Here is a 13265-nt window from a genome sequence, read left to right as displayed (position 1 = left end):
CCGCTTCTGTTCCGGTTCTGTTATTTTTCAAACGGAAGTTATAACGGATGTCGGAACCTAGCGCGACGGTGGGACATGAGCGGCGTACATCAAAGACCAACAGGTCTATACCTATCATTCGCTCATCTCTCCGCTTGCCACGTGCTGCGATACTAAACATTAATCGCTTCATTCCATTGCGCGCCAATATTTGTCCTGTCCACCTAGTTAGTAGCGAGTGAACAACTATTCAGTGGTGCAGGGCTTATCTACGATCCCCTTAGAAGCTCCCCTTAGATTTGTTTATTAAATACAGTTTACTTCTTTTACAATCACTCCATTTAATTTAAAAATTTAATTGTGTGCTAACAATTACACATATAATTTTTACTGGTTAGTTTTGGATTGTATTATACTACCTACGAGTAAGTTTTCTTTTCGTTTCTAAAACCTTTTACGGCATAATAAAGGTTTAAAAGGATTCTTATGTGATTTTTAGTGATTACCTAAACAACAAATAATCTTAAAGTTCAAGGTGATTTAAATTTTTGGATTGTAATGAATGATATACTTAAGATAAAATATCAGGTTACTTTTCTTTTCGTTTTTAAAACCTAAGTGGGCCTAAAGGCTGTAAATTGTCATCGTATATTATGTTTGAATTTACGATATTTATACAGATTATTATTAAGATTTTTTTTTCTATTTTATTTCTTGGCTATGACAAACAAGATTATGCACATTACTCTAGTTTTATTTTATTAATTTTCCTTGATTAACTCACTCAAAATTGAAATAATACCCGATTAACTTTAGAATATTTTTAGTTTCATTAAAAAAGTATTGACTATTAAATATCCTAAAATAACAAGCTTATTTTAATTACAACTGCCCACTACCCAGTTCATTGACCCCCGTTTAAACAATGCACAAGGGCAGATAGCTAGACTTAGCCTATTGTCTGCACAATCTAGATCGGTACCATCTTTAATTGTAACGACTGTGGTCACGCTTTCGTGCGCGACGCACCGCGAATTCGAGGTGCGAGTGACGCCGGGGAAATCTAGATGTTACGGTGATCCGTTGTGGTATTTTAATACGTTTATTAACTATAACAGTTTACTATCTCGCGTTTTGTACACATTCTTAAAGTCGCACAGTGCACACGGGTCGAACGCGATTAAATAACATTACATACATACAATCACAACTGTATCCCATAAAGGGGTAAGCAGAGCACATGAAACCACTCAAGTTTATAGGTATTAAGATTTATAAGATTATAAGTACTAAGATTTTTAGTTATTAAGAACTATATTTGCAGTGCCCTTACAGGGTTCATAGCTGTGCTATACCTACTGAAATGTACCAACTTATACATGTACCTATGATAGCAATAAAGAATTACTGATTACTGAAGTTTCAGTGCCACTCTTGGCAAATAAGGGTTTAAAAGAAAACGAAATTGTAACTTTCCTGTGACAGTTTTCCAGCCACACGCCTACGCCACAATTTAACCTATATCCCACAGTCGACTTCCACGACCCCCACGCGAAGAAGGGGGGTGGTGAAATTCTCAACAATCTCAACCCGGTACAAAAATAACATTATTTTATCATTTTTCCGACGTTTTACTATAAACAAAAATTGTGCGGTGGACGATAAACATTGAACAATTCATCTAAGAAGTACCCCGAACATTTATAAATATGAATGTCGGGTGGTAGTTTGATGTTGTTTAGGTACATCCATTGACATTTTGCTGCAGCAAAAGGGAATGTATATACAAGTTTCTAATGGGGTGCCAACGCGCATGTGACACTGTTTCAGTTGCAAGCGTCCATAGGATACGGTGGCCGCTTTACATCAGGTGGGCCGTAAGCTTGTTTGCCACCGACGTAGTATTAAAAAAAACACTTTGGTGGGACTTTTTTTGCAAACAACAGGACATGTTTCACGCTCATAAAAAGTAGCATATTTCAGAAAAAACACAGTATCATTTCAATTCTACGCTTTGCTCGCAAAGTGTCAGATTAATAGCCAGTCATTATGCTAAACACGGCAGCCGCCAGCTTACTTTAATTACACCAGCGAAAGTGTTATCTTTTGTTACGTTAACGGGATGCGGTGTCAATGACACTAATTACATACAATAGAGGTTGTTTGCGATATTCTTACGGCATATATTATAGTATTTTATACAATCGTGATATAATAATCGTTTTTTTTTTCCAACCCCTTATTTGCCAAGAGTGGCACTGAAGCTTTAGTAGTTTCATGTGTTCTGCCTACCCCTTTATGGGATACAGGCGTGATTGTATGTATGTATGTATGTGATATAATACAAAGCTTTTCAGTCGAGTACCATGTTTAGGCCACGAAGCTTGCTGGGGGGCTTATAGTACGGTACGAGCATGAAAAGCTTAATTATATCACTATTGTATACAATACTTTTTCTATGAGTCATCATCTTCATCATCAATGGACGAAAAATATCATCATTCAAGTTAAGAATTAATGTTAATGGCGTCTTTCACCGTTGTATCAACATCGAATTACCTGGCAACCAATTGTTTGTAATAACCGTATCTGATTGGTCGATAACGCGATAGATTAAAAAAAACCGGCCAATAGCGTGTCGGGCCACGCTCAGTGTAGGGTTCCGTAGTTTTCCGTATTTTTCTCAAAAACTACTGAACCTAAAAAATGTGTATCAGATGCAGAAAAGTTTGCCAGACTATCGCAAATTAGTATTTTAGAATCTTTTTCAGTTAACTAAAGTGAAGTGTAATGAAATATTATAGTTGACTAAGTGTCAAAGACTATAATCCAACACTGAAAAGTCGGCACATAATATAGTTTAGTCTGTGGTGTCCTAATAGACAGATTAAAGTCGACGAGTAGAAAAATATGTATATTTGAACCAGGAACGACAGAGTTTTGCAAGTGGCCTTAAAACAGTATCTCAGTCAGTCTTGCATCATCATATATTATTTTTTTCGTCATGTTTATTTTTCTGTCAAGTTTTAAATTTCGCCTCATCCTGGTTTCGTCACCCATTTTTCATCAGTAGTCTTTAATCATAATGTAGGTATTCACTTATTACCAATACAGTGGCGACAGTAGGATTGCATGATTTCCTCGATTTATTTATCTCGTAGGAAAAAATGCTCATTCTGCGACGAAACTGAACCTGGTCCATTAAATGAAGTGTACCTACAAGTTTAAGAGTGTGTACAATTAATTGGTGATGAGTGAAGACTTTGAAAAAGCTCCCGGCAAGGCCAAAGGTCGCAGGTTCGAGTTCTGTCGGAGGTGTGAATTTTTCCATTTTGCCTTTAATTTAAAAATAATTTTTTCTCAAACATGGTATGAAATATTGATGTTATGTGCCTTATAATTGGCAGCGAAGTATGACGTTGCAGGTGCGGCTAGGACGATTGATAGATAATGGAATTTGCAGGCCAAGGCCGGCAAAGTCCTCTTTTTAGGGTTCCGTAGTCAACTAAGGAACCCTTATAGTTTCATGTCTGTCCGTCCGTCCGTCCGTCCGTCCGTCCGTCCGTCCGTCCGTCCGTCCGTCCGTCCGTCCGTCCGTCCGTCCGTCCGTCCGTCCGTCCGTCCGTCCGCGGATAATCTCAGTAACCGTAAGCACTAGAAAGCTGAAATTTGGTACCAATATGTATATCAATCACGCCAACAAAGTGCAAAAATAAAAAGTGGAAAAAAATGTTTTATTAGGGTACCCCCTACATGTAAAGTGGGGGCTGATATTTTTCATTCCAACCCCAACGTGTGATATATTGTTGGATAGGTATTTAAAAATTAATAAGGGTTTACTAAGATCGTTTTTTGATAATATTAATATTTTTGGAAATAATCGCTCCTAAAGGAAAAAAAAGTGCGTCCCCCCCCTCTAACTTTTGAACCATATGTTTAAAAAATGTGAAAAAAATCACAAAACTAGAACTTTATAAAGACTTTCTAGGAAAATTGTTTTGAACTTGATAGGTTCAGTACTTTTTTTTTAAAAATACGAAAAACTACGGAACCCTACACTGAGCGTGGCCCGACACGCTCTTGGCCGGTTTTTAATTTCCAAGCACAGATAATTGCGACATAACATCTAGGTATTTAGCCAATTAAAAAAAAAACTATAAGGGGCTTTATAGACGTGCCGACTGCAACTGGTACGGGCCCTAGACAATATTTGATTTTGGGTGCGTTTTCATACAAAAATTTTTTTTTTGTTTTTTTTTTAATTTTTTTTTAACTTTTTGTTTTTTTATAAGCGTATACGGGGTATCAAAGGGGAACGAAAATTCGATTATTTTTGCGCTACGACGCACCGTTTAGGAGATACAGCCATCCAAAGTTACTATTTTCAGTAGACTTTATTTATTTCATACCATGTTTGAGAAAAGCACTATACATACCTCGGCGGGAAATGGGGTTGCCCGCCTCAGACCTATCCGGCCTCGCTTCGCTCGGCCGTCTATATGTCTTCGGCCAGCAACCCCCTTTGTCCCGGCCTCTGTAGTAATGTACTAATACTTTGAAAATACTTATTTCATTTTTAATGCGCACTAGAATATTTTTAGTACAAAAGGCGGATTTAATGCTCAAATACATTCTCTACAACATGGGTATCTGAGATAAAATACAAAATAATTGTTTACCAACACGAAAACGCGACCCGGGCCCGCATAACCGGAGCAAGGTCCATTCGCGGCGAATATCGATCATTATAAATTTCTAGCGGCCGCTAACGGCGCCGGCGCACGCGACCTCGGCCAAAGACTATCCCGGTTCTACGTGCAGAATAGACCACTTCTTCTTAAGTCAGATTTAACTAAACCTAACTGCTAGAGAATGCCACCTGGCATTAAGTCCGCCATTTGTACTTTTTTGTATTGTACAATAAAGTTTAAATAAACAAATAAACAGCTACAAATATACATGTAAATATGGGTTTAATTGCGGTGTGGGTGATGGGCTGGCAACCTATCACTGTACTTAACTAATGTTATAATGGAAAAAATGGATTAGTTACAATTGGCCCCCAGTCTAGATTTGCCTTATTATAGAAAATTTTAGAACTATTCAAAGATGACAAATTTAAGATATTCGGTTTAAAATAAACTGGACTTTTAAGTAAATAAAATGGAAATTCGCTGTTATACTTTACTCTGGTGCTCATTGTCAACCACCAAAACTATTTTACGCGATTCATGATTACAGAGGACATACTATTGTCTGAGTACTTGCAACACAAGCCTTCATGAGCTTACTTAGCTTATTAAGACCCCTTACTCCTTAGAGCGCTCATCAATTTCACGAAACGGCCATCGATAGATGGCGTTGGCGCTCGGTACGCGAGCACCGGCAACTCAACGCGCGTTTCAACGCAGACACGAATAATCTTGATAGTTTTGAATTAAATTGCTAATAACATAATTTTCAATTTTATATGGGGACTCTTTATTTAATTTCATATTCATGGTATGGTAGTAGTAAATAAGGTATATGAATGTAGTAAAAGTATAGTATTAGTCTACATGTACATATATAAATTCAGGTTTCCTAATTGATTGATTCAACAACCAACACCGCTGAGCCGAAACTACGAAAGCTAGAAAGTCGAAATTTGTATAGATTGCATTAACAAAATTTCGAAGAGATACGAATCGATTATGAAAATTTACACCCCTAGTAGAGGGAAAAAGGGGGTGAAAGTTTGTAGCGGGATCAATTTGTTTTTTTTTTTTCTATTAGGAAAATTTTAGTTAGGAACTTGAAATTAGAGAATAGTTTAATAGTGATTTCTGTTTTTTAGGGTTCCGTAGTCAACTAGGAACTCTTATAGTTTCGCCATGTCTGTCTGTCCATCCGTCCGTCCGTCCGTCCGTCCGTCCGTCCGTCCGCGGATAATCTCAGTAACCGTAAGCACTAGAAAGCTGAAATTTAGTACCAATATGTATATCAATCACGTCAACAAAGTGCAAATAAGCATAATTATTGAGTTTTCAAGTCAAAGTTTGTCAAGCTTCGATTTCTTATAATCGGATTCATGAGGAATTGAGAAACTCCTCAAACCTTAGCGTTATACGTATATTGATTTGTGTTGCCATCAAATAATTAAAGCATTAAAAGCAGTTTTAAAAAATACCTACACATTTCTACATAATCCAACATTCGCAAGTAGCTTTCACCACAACCCGAAAGGCGGCGGTTTTTTTTTCTTAAAAAATATTAAACGTTTTTTTATGGGATAGGAGGCAAACGAGCAGATAGGCTGCCTGATGGTAAGCGATCACTGCCGCCCATGGACACCAGAAGCACCAGAAGTGTTGGAGGTGCGTTGCCGGCCTTTAAGATGGATGTACGCTCTTTTCTTGAAGGTTTGATGGTCGCATTGGTCCGGAAATACCGCTGGCGACAATTCATTCCACAGTTTAACTGTGCATGACGTGACCAAATTTGCAAAACGTTGCGTCTTAGAAACATTTTAAAGGGTGAAAATCAAAATATGTACACCGTGTCCAATAAGTTTGAATACAGCACAAATAGCCAATAAAACAAAATGAACAAATAGTTACTACATTATTATTATATTTTATGAATGGCACTCTTATTTACTACATTCACAATAGGGTGTCCCAAGCTATAAGGGCGAAATTTTTTTTTGCGAATTTGGGTACGCATACCCGCTATTTTTTTTCGATTTGACCCTAAAGTCTTAAATATGAAGTATTATTGCAATCGGATAATGGTAACCCGTGCCGACTTAGCATCAAAGTTTGAACCTGAAAGCTAGTATGGAGAAATAAAGGGAAATTTAAGAACTTAATTTCAATTCAGTAAATAAAACATATTTTTTTCAGTAAATAGTAAAAAGGGCTTTATTTTTCATATTTCCTTTTCAGAGTTTGCTTTTTACAGTCTGGATATATCTGCCTGTGTTCTTGTACGCAACGTAGTAGAAATTGTTTTTGTTCCTCTTCGACAGTGATCAAGCCATGAAAGTCTTGCATCAACTTGACTGCTCTTTCGGCGGTATCGTTTACTGCTCTTAAGGTCTGTACCTTAATTTTAGCCTGTTGAAACGAAGCATTAGTTGACCACAAAGAAGGAGACTCGTTGAGAAAGCTGTCGTCAAGTTTCAGTCGAGTGAACAAAGACTTGCTTTTGGCGGAAACGAAGTCTTCGAGTTTTTTTTCATAGAGAGGGCCACAGAGTTCTTCTTTTGATGGCATGTACCGTTTCCCATGAGCTGATGGAATTGTATTGGACAAGTTAGCAACCATTTTAGCTTTAGTCTTTTGGTCTACACTATCATCAAAGAGAGACAAGATAGACACCTCATCGGTCAAATACCACAAGTGCTGACAGAACTTCTGTAAAGCTGCCTTTGAGATGCTTTTGTCAACTGCCTCGTAGGCCTTCATGGCTTTTAAAAAGCAGAGGTCTTGGTAAGGAGCTTTCACTGCCAAAATACATTGCAACCAGGGTTTGACGTAAGATGTGACGATGAATAGGCAGACGTCAAGGAGGGCTTCCTTTTCCTTCTTTGCGATTCTGAATTGCGAGCTTAGAAATGATATTTTTAAAGAATAAATAGCTCGTGCCATCCACCTAGCTTGGTGCATGGCGCCTGGAGGCCGAATCTTAAATTTATTTTCTGTATCACCGCCAAGAAACTTTATTGAAAGCTCTATTAATTCGCGATAGTCATCTCTAACAATATCTTTAGTTAATTCTCTCCGGTAAAACTCTAGCAGTTCATTAATATTTGCATCACTCAGGCAAGAAAGCTTTTCTTTATGACTCTCTATTCTCTCAGAATTAATGTTTTTCCAGTTTTCTCGGAATTTCTTGAACATTGGGATGTCAGGGCTCGTTGTAATTTGGTTGATTTTAGCTTCGAATACGCCTTTCAATACTAATTCATATACATGATGGCGACAGGCAAATATGAGCATTTCTCTGTCTAATTTTTGTTCCAGGAGCACACAGGCGCCATTAATGCGACCTGTGTTTGAAGCAGTAGTATCACAACAGAGCATCTGCACTTTGTCTTCAAGATTCCAGTCTAAAAGAGTATTCCAAACCGCTTCTGCCTGTTCACGACCTGAAGAGTTGTCCAATTTAGGTACAGCAAGAAGTTGTTCTTTATCATCATATGTAATAAGTATCGGAAGTCGTTCTTCTTTACATTTGCGTGGATCTAAAGCGGGCAACAGCTTCCCGTCCCAATGGACGGTTACAGTATCTGGTACCTTGTTCTGGAAATCAATTTTAATTGCTTCTGCTCGCTCTGTTCGCTTTTCCGTACGAATTCTTTGAATGGTCGACTTACTAATTGGAAATTCGTCAATGTTATGCCCAAGAGCTTCAATAGTTGCTTGTATAATATAAACAGAATTCCTCATACTTATCTGACACCGATCTAATGCAGCAACCAATTTTGGAGTTATGAAACTTTTCCTTACGGAAATATTAGACTCGGGCCGTGTGCTCTCAACGGGTATAGGAAAATTTTCTTGTGAACTATTTTTTTCAGAATCAGATGATGAATCTTCTTGAGGAACATAAGATGAGGTTGAAGGGAACAGAGTTGAGTAGTGTTTAGCACGCCGTTTTTGCTCTTCAATGCTCCTAACTCGCGCCTTTTCTTCTTTTTCGGCCAGTTTTTTGTCTACTCCAGCTAAGTGACCAGGCCGACCTGGCTCTCTCTGTCGCTGTAAGAAGATCCTATCTTCGTCAATCTTTATTAATTGAAGCGCATCGGCATGTGCAATATCAAATAAGTTGTCTAAGTTTGTAACAAACTCTTGTCGACGCTGCTGAAACACATTTTGCGTCTTTTTAGCATTTTTTTGTAAATCCCTCCAAACTTGGTACAAATTAACTAGTTTCTTAACGCAGTTAGGAAAAGATTTAGTTGGAATACGTGCCTTTTCCCAATAAATAATGCACTCACGAATAGCCAGATTTGCACTTTCATTTACACTTAAATTCACTTCACGAATATTGTAGAATAGAACTGCGAGTATTTGTCCATTTGAGGGAAGTTTTGAACCAGTAATTTGATGTTTTACGTTCCCTATTAAGAAAATATCCTTTTTAGAACTGCGTAACTCCACTGACATCTTGATTGTACAAAAACGATTCATTCACTAATAAAAAAAACAAGTAATAACATGAACGTCGGTACGCTCGCTGCCGCGCGCCTAGTAAACAAGTACCCACATGTTTCGATGTAAGTCGGCACGGGTTGCCGTGGTTCTAAGGATATGAAATTTTATATACGGTAGTTTTGACATCATTCGAACAAAATTAGAGGGTATGCGTTATAAAAAAACAACTTTGATTTTTTTGGGACACCCTAATTCACAACAAATGTTTTGGAATAACTCCAGCATTAACTTGTTTACCAGCCTCAAACGCTTCTCAAACGGATCACACGCGGCACGCACCGTTTTCTTCACATTTCATCCCAAATACTCTCAATAATCTTTTTGAAATGATCTAGGTTTATGATTTTATAAAAATTTAGTCTTCAAAGCATGTATGACCATACAAAGTAGTCTAATACGCCTAAACCTGGAGGCCTGGGTGGCCACTCATGTTTCGGATAAAAAACTGCCAAATTAGACTGAAACTACGCTAGAATACCATTTGCCGAATGTGCTGGAGGTGCGTCTTGTTGGGACACATGATACTCATTCCCAAGCATCCTTTTTAACTTTAAGGCATTTTTTTCTCCAAAACCTTGGTTTTAAAGAAAAAAACGTTGATTTTAACGCTTTTATCTGTAAGTACTGAAGGTAGTTTACCTCGCTTACATACTGCATCCCTCACCTGGGCCGATGGTGAGCTCTGGAACCTAGGCACATTTTTCTAGTTGCCCGGAACGTTATCTATCCTCGGTACCCATAATAGTTTATTTTGGACACGTGGCGTCTGTTTTATCACATACAGATTCTGCTTATAAAAAATAACTCGTCACCTGCGTGCCGAGCAAGTATTTTGTTGGCACTTTACCTCTTTGTTTTTCTTAGACACTTCGGAAATTTCATGAACTTTGTGCTTGTATTTTATTAAAAGGAATATACTCTTCAGTTTAAATAAGAATTTGATGGCCTGTGATCCCTATATCTTTAGAACTGAGGTAAAATGTGAGTATTCGGACTTATTGGACACGGTGTACATGTTCGTTCTAAAAGTAGCTGATCAAGCATCGTCGGTTTGGAAAGCCTGCGGTAAAATTTTTGCTCATTACTATACATATTCGATTTAAAGGGTTTTGAGATTTAGGAAATAAAACAACGCTTCATTAGATTTAATTTAATAGCATTAATATCTGGGAGACCGAGCTTCGCTCGGTTCTATTTTAATATATCACGTCTTTAGAATAAAAAAAACTCTTATAAATACAAAAACAAAAAAAAAGCCAAAAAACAAAAACTTAATTTCTGGCCGGGATTCGAAACCCTGACACCTACGATCTATCTGCGTACATTAGACCGACCTCGTACGACTGAGCTAAGCGGAATCGATGCGCGCGCGGCGAAATTAAGGACCATATTTTACGTTTACAAACGCGAAAGAAAAACTCATGAAAACTCGAAAATTCGCGTTTTCCGGGATCTAAGGCTACGCTAGATCGATTTTTCACCCCCGAAAACCCCCACATAACAAATTTCAGCGAAATCGTTAGAGCGGTTTCCGAGATCGTCGGTATATATAAATAAATAAATAAATAAATAAATAAATATACAAGAATTGCTCGTTTAATAGTATAAGATGTAATTATAATCTCAATGTAAGTGCAAGCAGTCTTATTTACAATAAACTTAAAAGCGGAAACAAATATATGCAGAAAGAAAAAAAAGAAGCTGTCAATACTGAATCCCCTAGGGTGGCTATGTATGAATAGCACAGAAAAGTATTAAAATAAAATAAAAACCGGCCAAAAGCGTGTCGGGCCACGCTCAGTGTAGGGTTCCGTAGTTTTCCGTATTTTTCTCAAAAACTAACCTATAAAGTTCAAAACAAATTTTCAAAGAAAGTCTTTGTAAAGTTCTACTTTTGTGATTTTTTCATATTTTTAAACATATGGTTCAAAAGTTATAGCGATTATTTCCGAAAATATGAAAATTATCAAAAATCGATCTTAGTAAAACCTAATTCATTTTTAAATACCTATCTAACAATATATCACACGTTGGGGTTGAAATGAAAAAAAATATCTGCCCTCTCTTTACATGTAGGGGTACCCTAATAAAACATTTATTATTATTAACGACCTTCCACATATTTATAATGAGCCCAAACATGATGGGGTTATGATGAGGAGAATAGCAGTTCTGTTGACCACCTCCTGACTCCATCATGAGAACTTGGACCTCGTCTAGTTCGATGGTGCTCGTCAGCCCAAATCTAATGAGCCCGAACATGATGGGATTATGATGAGGAGAATAGCAGTTCTGTTGGCCACCTCCTGACTCCATCATGAGACCCTGGACCTAATCTAGTTCGATGGTGCTCGTCAGCCCAAATCTAATGAGCCCAAACATGATGGGGTTATGATGAGGAGAATAGCAGTTCTGTTGACCACCTCCTGACTCCATCATGAGACCTTGGACCTCATCTAGTTCGATGGTGCTCGTCAGCCCAAATCTAATGAGCCCGAACATGATGGGGTTATGATGAGGAGAATAGCAGTTCTGTTGGCCACCTCCTGACCCCGTCATAAGACCTTGGACCTCATCTACTTCGGTGGTGCTCGTCAGCCCAAATCTAATGAGCCCAAACATGATGGGGTTATGATGAGGAGAATAGCAGTTCTGTTGACCACCTCCTGACTCCATCATGAGACCCTGGACCTCATCTAGTTCGATGGTGCTCGTCAGCCCAAATCTAATGAGCCCAAACATGATGGGGTTATGATGAGGAGAATAGCAGTTCTGTTGACCACCTCCTGACTCCATCATGAGACCTTGGACCTCATCTAGATCGATGGTGCTCATCAGCCCAAATCTAATGAGCCCAAACATGGTGGAGTTATGATAAGTAGAATAGCAGTTCTGTTGAACATCTCCTGCCTGACTCCATCATCATGAGAACCAGAACCTCATCCTGGTCCCAAAATATAATAATAATTCAAACTCTCAACAAACTTCACGTATAACTTAAAATCCAAAATCATATGAAAAGCATGTCGAATGCTAAAATTGCATAAGGTGTAAAAAGGATCAAGATTTGTTTAGTCGGAACTATCGAGCTGCTTACGAAAGCTAGGTGCGCCGGACGATCAAACGCAAGTCCGTTGTCTTCGAGCGCTTGGCGCAGACTGAGCGGGCTCGCGTTAGCACAGTGTCTTTTATTCGAATTTTAGGTGTTTTAAAAACATATCTATCGACAGAAAGGTATGTCTTATATGTATGATTTTTTTCTTATAGGTCAATAAGAAGTTCTAGTTTAGGATAATATTATTTAAGAGTTACAAAAATGCAGGAATCGCAGGAAAAATACATAATGTAAACCTCTTTTTATCGAAAAAATGGCGAGGATACGGAAGGTTATTTATCCACCATTTCAAGTAAATCTTAAAATGTCAAAGTATTAGCTAACTCGTACAGGATATAACAAATAGGATTGTGATCGTTTATTACCCCAAATAACATTTTTAACAGCACAATCACGATTCTAAACGAGCTATCCCACTATGAAAATTGAAAACGTCTTCCGAAAAAACTGATTTTTCGGAAGTATAAAAAGACATATTTTAAAGTAGTACCAATTGACTTTCTAGCTTAAGATATGTACTTTTAGGAACATTATCATTTTTTTAATAATCATTTATAGTTTCTTTATAATTTTGAATGAAAAAGGTTCTATTTTGCAAAAAACGCTCGTCTTTAGGAATAAGGCCTCTTAAGAATGTCCTTATAATATTTGTTTATTTATTTATTTTCATCGCCCTTTTTTTAACTTCCCTCACTGTACCTTATCCCATTTATGTTTTAGCTGAAAGACGGTATTATTTTTAATTATTAACCTTAGAATAATGTTCATTGGATCTATATGTCGCAAGTTATCTTTGTTTAATAAAAACCCAGACGCTAGCGCTGATAACACAGTGAATACAGTGATTCATGTAGATTTGCACTAACATTCGTCAAGATAAGGACGTTAAACGGCCAGAAAATATACTTATATTAGGTGAAACGAAAGCAATCAATAAATTATTTGTACATACAAACTACATTCATACCCTA

The 13265-nt window shown here is 37.5% G+C and overlaps 1 protein-coding gene across 1 annotated transcript in view; it reads right to left on the bottom strand.

Annotated features, from left to right (window-relative positions):
* LOC125230119 overlaps nucleotides 1-13265 on the bottom strand; it is a 512573-nt gene that overhangs the window by 458575 nt on the left and 40733 nt on the right. The window lies entirely within an intron of this gene.

This window comes from Leguminivora glycinivorella, chromosome 10 (assembly GCF_023078275.1).
Source record: "Leguminivora glycinivorella isolate SPB_JAAS2020 chromosome 10, LegGlyc_1.1, whole genome shotgun sequence".
Classification (NCBI taxonomy): Eukaryota; Metazoa; Arthropoda; class Insecta; order Lepidoptera; family Tortricidae; genus Leguminivora; species Leguminivora glycinivorella.
The sequence above is the reverse complement of the archived record's forward strand: the minus strand, read 5'-3'. Positions and strand labels throughout refer to the sequence as shown.